Below are 7,909 nucleotides of genomic sequence, written 5' to 3'. Positions count from 1 at the left end.
GCATATTGGTAGACTTCACATACCTTTGAGATTTATTATTTTTATTTTAATATAAATCTCTCAGGTATGCAGGTTTCCTCACGATGCTTTCCTTCACCGTTTTAAGCATGTGGTCATTAATTTCTAATACGCACATAACTTTGAAAAATCATAGGTTTGATTTGATCTTCGGACCCCTAGTTCTTGAGGTCGAATTTCTTAACCATTAGGCTATCATTGCCTGCTTACGAAAGCTTTTTTCTTTTGTTTACGAGGGGGAATACTTCAAAACGTACCCAACGACGTGGGAGCGACGCCAGGTTATGTGGAATTTTAACCGCACTAACACCTCCCCGGTGGCTGTCCTTAGCGCTTGGTGCAGAACTCCGGGATCTTCGATGGAACACAATCGGAGTCCTCCGAGCGCAATGCCCCTATCGAGTTTACGTTCCTCCCACATGCCTGTCCCCTCCGGAGTAATTTGCTGGACGGTTCGAGCTTCCACTTTTGTCGCCGGCAACCCCGGAAGCCTCATGTTAGTCGCCTCTTACGACAGGCAGGGGACACCGTAGCCCTATTCTAGTCCAGGGACTACATTTATTTATTTATTTACATTACATTACATGTTTTATTTACATGAGATGCTTACGAAACCTATCGTGGTTTTATTATGTTTTTTTTAATATAATATAGGAATAATAGACGGTGCAGTCCACCTGACTGTAAGTGGCTGCTTCTGCCCATGGACATCTGTAATCAACCTGTAGATATTCCTACCTAAGCTTGGCCACAGATGCGCCGCTACCCCTGAGGACTAAGCTGAAACGCTATGTCTCCCTTACCACACCCTTCAAACCAGAACACAGTAGCGCTTAATGCTGCTGTTATTAGGCGTGGCCGTGTTGCATTATTCCGTTAACATCACCGCCACACCTATTTTTGCTTATGCAAAAATATGATTAGGCGAGCATGGTGAATTATAGTCTAAACTCCTCTCACAGTAACGGGTTGATGATAAATGATTTGATTATAAAATCAGTGCTAAATGTGAGAAAAATACACGTCTACTAAGCAATCTGACTTACGAGTATGTATGGGCACCGTATATTTTACGGTCCGTTACACTTTAATTCGTTTCAAACGCAAATTCAAAATCAAACAAACCGCTAAGTTCGCTATAATTGGCAGCGCAAATTCGTTGGGCCACGAAAAATACCCCTCTAGAGAGATAGAGACTTTTATTCGTTTCCTACGTCATTCAAATTCAAGCTTATGTCATAAATGTGTCTACAATTTGCAAATCAGTTTAATGATCACAGAGACAATAAGGTATTTGTGGCTGACATCAGATAGGACTTTAAGACGTAGGTATCTGTGGTTTAATACAGATGTCCCTGAGCAGTAGCGGCCACTTACTGAGGTGAACTGCATTCTCGATTGATTTTTTATTACATAAAAAGCACCAGATAGACTTAGACTAATTTAACATTATTTTAGTTTTTAGTTGATTAGTATTTATACTATTTATGTATAGGTATTAAGGTATTAATTATATTATTATATTAATTATATTATTGAATTATAGAATTCACTTTGTTTACACCGAATTGTTTGTGCTTAGTGTTTTACCTTATAACAAAAGTATTTCAAATAATATTCGTGACTTGCCCCGCCTTGATAGACCCAGGAAAATTATTATTTTGCTGTGTGAAGCTTACAAATTCGCACTTGAACAGCGCGGTAGACTATGTTCTAATGTTGAGACCATAGTCTATCAGACTTTACTCTCTCACTCTGAGATACCTGTGCCCAATAGTGGGACTGTAATAGGTTGACGACAAACTACTTTCGTCTCAATTATAATTACTAAAATTATTTACACATTCCATACACAAATTTCTACGACTCCAAAGATGTTTGAATCTAAGTGGAATCCGTTCTTTAATATTTATTTCGGATATAAATGCTAACCATTTATTTTATTCTTTTACATTACAAATGAAAATGATAGCGGCATTCTGAAGGAGCAACGTGTAACAATTAATTATCTTTTGGCAAAAATAGATATTTCACAAAAGTTAGTATAATTGCAAATATTCTTTACAAAATTTACCTACAAAGTTCGAATCTCAAAGGAATTTAGATTGAAAAGCAGCTTATTGTTGTTATCTAAACAAACTGTGTAAAATCCTGTCAAATCAAATCAAAACTTTTTTTAAATTCAAATAGGTTCTTTACAGAACACTTTTTGAATGTCAATACAACTACCACTACTTCACAAGGTGTTTCGTTATGGAGAAGAAGCGGCGAAAGAAACTCCATAACACACATCTTTTAATAAAATTTACACAATGGCTCTTAACCTAGTGGGTACATGTGGAGCTGGGGCTGCTTCAGACCACACCGTTTTATCGGTCAAATAATCACTCAGCCTATAGTACATTTTTTACATAGCGTTTGTTTAGTGACAAGTTTAAACTTTTTTCTGTGAGATTCAAGATGTGGTCGGGTATTTTATTGTAGTAGTGAATACAGTTACCCATGGAAGATCTTGCCACCTTACATAATCTATATTTAGTTATTGATAATTTATTTCTATTTCTAGTATTAAATTTATGGTTGCTACTATTTTTTTCAAACATATCAAAGTGTTTTCTGACAAACATTATATTTTCATAGATGTACTACTATGTACCGTCGTATATAAGTATAATTGTTGTATTAATATTAATATTAGTAGGAAATAAGTCAGATTGGTTGTAGTCTATGAACAGTATTTTGGTGCTGCTATTTATTCATTTATTCCCTAACTTGGGAAATTACTATTAGCAATTAATTTCAAGTCTAGGTACTTAGTGAAGGTTGGGTATGAGCAGGAAAACCCGTTTAGAGTCTGCGTACAGTTATCTCTTAAAATGGACATAAACACGACATGTGACGCGTAAAATAGTTAATATTGTGAAAATACGAAATTGTTTACGTAAGTCACATCCTTTATCTTGAGATGTGACTTTTTTTGTAATATAAGAGTAGCAGAGAACATGCAGTCCCCCTGATAGTTGGTTGAATACACCTGATACAGGGTGAATTTTTCAAATAAGCCTTCATCATCATAATGTTTAATCCTTAAGGACTGTACATAAGTCATAATTCACATCAATACATCGAATAATTTGATGCTTAATCCACTCACACATTCTTCGATATTATGACCAATGACATACCTACGACTTAGAATGAGAAAGTAATAGGTTGGCAATGTATATTTATGTCTTATAACGGCAGGTCGAACAGTGTTTTGAAGGTTGTGGCGAGCGAAACATTCACGAGAAGCTCCAACTTATTCCTGAAAAGAACTTCCGCTACGCTTATTGGCAAGTGTCCGATGATAGGCGTCGGGGACCAATTACCATCAGGCTAATAATAAATAATTTGATTCACTTCTTGCATGCATACAAAAATGGCCTTTGTTGTTATTCTTATATCCACTACCCAGTTTTTCCCACTGAGTACACAATTTAATAATATATAATTTACGTCAGAAAATTATACTTTACAATCCATTGTTCCTTTATATTTCCATGTGTTTTTGTATCTTGACACTTTTAATTTTATAATTTACTATAGTTGCCGTTCAGAAGATTTAATTGCGGGTAATTTTTGCAATAACTGGGTATTTTGCGTGACGCATAAAATGCAAAGTAAGTTACTTGACGACCCGCGTGGCGGAGCGGCCACCATACCGGTCTGACGCGCAAGGGGTCCCGGGTTCGATCCTCGGCCAGACAGATGTCTAAATGATGAATTTAGATTTCTGTTTCTGTGTCTGGGTGTTTGTGTATGTGTGTGTGTCCATGGCACCCACGACACAGGGATTCCTAGTGTGGGGCTGTGAGTGTAGAAAGCGTTACGAGACCTGAGAATTCTGTCAGCCGTTTAATGGCTGTCATGGTGTAATTTACACGGAACAATGCCGACGTGCGCAGTTAAGTAGTGCAAAAACACGAAATCGAAGAAAAAGTGCAGAGAAATATCGTTTCATTCGTAAATGATCTAAAAACTACATTTGTTTCAATATTTTTCAAACACGAAAGTAGATGGCAGTGACAATTTCAATTGTCAAAATTGGTTACATTTTCTTGTTAGGAGCTATGGCTTGAACCTATTTATCTCTATATCTATAGAATAATTATTGAATCTTAAGTTAATGGCGCCTGCAAATTCGTTTATAGCAATTTTTCTGTGGAGTATAATTTCTGGAGAAATAAAAGAAGCAATTTTTAAATTCAATGTTGAAATATAGATAATACTAGCTGACCCAGCAAACGTTGTGTTGCCATATATAAATAAAAATGTTAAGGGTAAACAACCCTTATCACTTAGGGGTATAAAAAAGTGATAGCAGTAGAACTTTATATATAAGATGTTTCAAATAGCATTTTTGTGATAAAAACGCCTCGGTATGGAAATGCAAGTTCTGTTAAAATTTTAAGTAAGTAAATTGGCTATTTTTAGAATTTTGCGGCAGGCGAAAGATACATTTTTAAATACCTACCTATAAAATACAAAGACAAGTTACAGATGTTTATTTACTACTTATCACTAAAGATTGCGCTTATCTTACGTACAGGGTGACTTATCAAGTCATGGCCATATCTGGAACTATCAGGGAGCCTACCACCATCTTTTAAAAACCATCATAGTTCAGGAAAATTTTATTTCCTCCTTAAAACAGTAAAATATTCCGTCATACACAGTTGAACAAACTAAGACCTTATTAATTTTTCGCTTATCCATTGTATAAAACCAACTGAAATTGTCATATTTTGCTTAAGAAGTTAAATTTCCTGCAAACAAAGTAAAAGTATGATTAAAATAATATTGTTTTAGGAGATGGAAGTGACCCCCCAGGTAGCTAGCGAAGGAAGCAAAGAAATACTGGACCGATTTTATAAAACAATAAACTACAATATATCATATTGAAGTGTACTTACTACTTATTCCTTAAGGCTATTTCGTACAGTATAAATGGAATTGAAGTATGTTTCAAAACGTATAACTTTGTAGTAAGCATAAGAATTTTTACAAGCTTTGTAAAACAGGGATACTATTTTCGGGTGTATTTATTTGTTTCCTGATATTGTCGGATAAAACGGACCTGTAAACTCCGTTTGCGTTCCGGAGGTTTGTTTTGATTACTCATTTTTTTAATTTCTCTTATATATCAAATTCTCGTGTCACAATGTTAGTTACCGTACTCCTCCGAAACGGCTTTACCGAATTTCACCAAATTTTATATGCATATTCAGTAGGTCTGAGAATCGGCTACTATCTATTTTTCATATCCCTAAGTGATAAGGGTTGTTCACCCTTAACATTTTTTTATTTATATGGCAACATAACGTTTCCTGTGTAAACTCGTATCAATATACATTTTAACCCTACAGCTATAGAAGGTTTTTTAAGTGTATGTATCCATTTATGTATACAGGGTGAATTTCTCAAATAGGCCTTCAGGGCCAAATCCGAAACTATAAGGATTAGCGAAAAGTGCTGAAAGGAGTTACGAGGCCGATTTTGATTAAAACTAAAACTGCATCATTAGTTTTTTTAAATATATTTTACCTTAGCCGGGAATCGAACGAGTTCATTTTGAAAAAATTACACCCTCTATATTATTCCACTATCTGATCATGTTGCTTATAAGTATCAAAATTTGGGAAGTATTGATAAATGACAAACTACAGGAAAAGCCTCAATTTTAAGAAAATACAAATGTTTTTTCTATTCAGTGGTCTTCGAAAACTGATTGAAATTTGTGAGGACTATGCTGGTGAGCATGGACTCAGCTACAATACAAAAAAGAGCGAGTACGTCATCTTTAGGGGAAAAAACAAACCTAGTATTTTTAAACTACTCATTCCCGTTTGAAAAATTCACCCTGTATATGGAAACGGACATATGGAAATTATATACATATGTAAATGTGGCTCGGAATACAAAAACAAAAATTGAGACATTCAAGAAAGACCCTTTCATTATAATATTTTTAAATCAAAACTTGACAGAGTGCCTGTAAGTTTCTTCATAGCATGTCCTGTGTAGAGTATACTTGCTAGGTAAGTAACGTAATGGCCGATTTAGATGGTGAGAGTTTCTCGTCTCGAAGGAATATGAAATATTTTGTTCTTCTAAACATTCGCTCTTCTCACTTGTTGCCTTGGGCGATAATTTCCTTGCATGGAATATTTTATTACGTCCGTGTAAAGTGTAAACACAGTTTCAAAGCAATAATAAATTATTTCTAGATTTTATGCCAGTAGCTACCATAAGTGCAGCGCGAGAAGGTGTTTGATTTTTAATTATATATAATTTTCCGATTAATTAATTCTTGTATTTAAACGGATAAGAAGAAAAGGCATTGGGTTAAAAATGAACAACGAGTAAAAAATAAAGGTTTGGGAGCATCTAACACGTTGTTCTATGATATGTTTTCTTTGCAAATCGATACACCATTCTGCTTGGTGAATCTTTCAAGTGGCCTTGGATTGCGAAATCGTAAACTATTTTGATAAACATTAAATACTTTCATAGAGAAAACTTATTTCCTAGAAATCAAGCGAGTTTCTTTTGAAAATTAAGATCAAACAGACCCATGTTATTGCGTCAACTTGTGTCGCTTAAAATCTTTGATAAGTAATATCATACTTATCTAACCTTAAAAGGATCGAATTCTGGGAATTAATTATAAAGATAAATAAGATAAAAAAATTATTATAAAATAAACGGTTCATTTATTTTATAATAGGTACTTCAACATGACATGGACATGCTCTTCAAAAAGGTGCAAAAAGAGCTCTCCTTCAAAGCCGGCGTGCATTGGCGACTCCTCTGGTGCTGCAAATGTCCATAGGCGACGTTGACTACTTTCCATCAGGTAGCACGCCTGCTTCATTTTTAGGCTCAAATATACAAACTTTTTAAAAGCAAAGTCGACATAAGACAAGGATAAAGCGTTAAAAAATACATATTTGAAGTAACGCAAACACTGACTAGTATTATTACTTTTTTTATTTTTAAGTGTCCATACGGTTTGTAACTGCCACCACAAGAAAACAATATAACCACAGTAAACAAGTACTGCAAACCGAGGACACAACACACCAGTATAATATAATAATTTTAATTGTTATCGCTACGTCATGCGGTACGACAATTATGGTTAGATACAATTAGTTTGCCTGGTGGTCAAAAATTGACTTTTGATAAGGATATTAATCAAACAAAAAAATTATATTGGTAGACAAACAAAACAGAAAATTGTCCATTCAAAAATCGTAAACATGATGATTCATACTCGTAAATGTAACACGAAACAAGTTTATTACTCATGCTGTGTTCAGTTGGTCATTTATAATTATAGATACATACATAAAATTTGATATTGACAATATTACAATATTTGTCAAAATATTTGGAGAGTTGGTATACTTATAATAATAACGACAGTTACATAAAACATATTAAGGTCCCTTAAATATAGTGATGTAATAACAGTTAGGGTCATGGTTTATCTTTATTTAATTACTAGCTATGCCCCGCGGTTTTACCCGCGTTAAAAAGAAATAATGCTGGTGAAACCGCGGGCACAGTACAAATATGGCTCCTGTGCCGCGGGGCACAGCTAGTTCTAAAATATAAGTAGCCTAAGTTACTCCTTATTACATCCATATTAGAAGGAGGTAGAACCCTTTGTGGTTCGACTCCGGCGGCACCACCGCCACACCTATTTCTACCTCATAACAGCAGTGTTAGGCGCTGCTGTGTTCCGGTTTGAAGGATGTGGTAAGGGAGACAGACTTTTCCGAGGCGTTCCAGCTTAGTCCTCAGGGGTAGCGGCGCATCTGTGGCCGACCTCAGGTGGGAATAT

This window comes from Epargyreus clarus, unplaced genomic scaffold, assembly GCF_041222505.1.
Source record: "Epargyreus clarus isolate Ecla_fem2 unplaced genomic scaffold, WU_Ecla_fem_2.2 ptg000001l, whole genome shotgun sequence".
NCBI classification, from domain to species: Eukaryota; Metazoa; Arthropoda; class Insecta; order Lepidoptera; family Hesperiidae; genus Epargyreus; species Epargyreus clarus.
The sequence above is the reverse complement of the archived record's forward strand: the minus strand, read 5'-3'. Positions refer to the sequence as shown.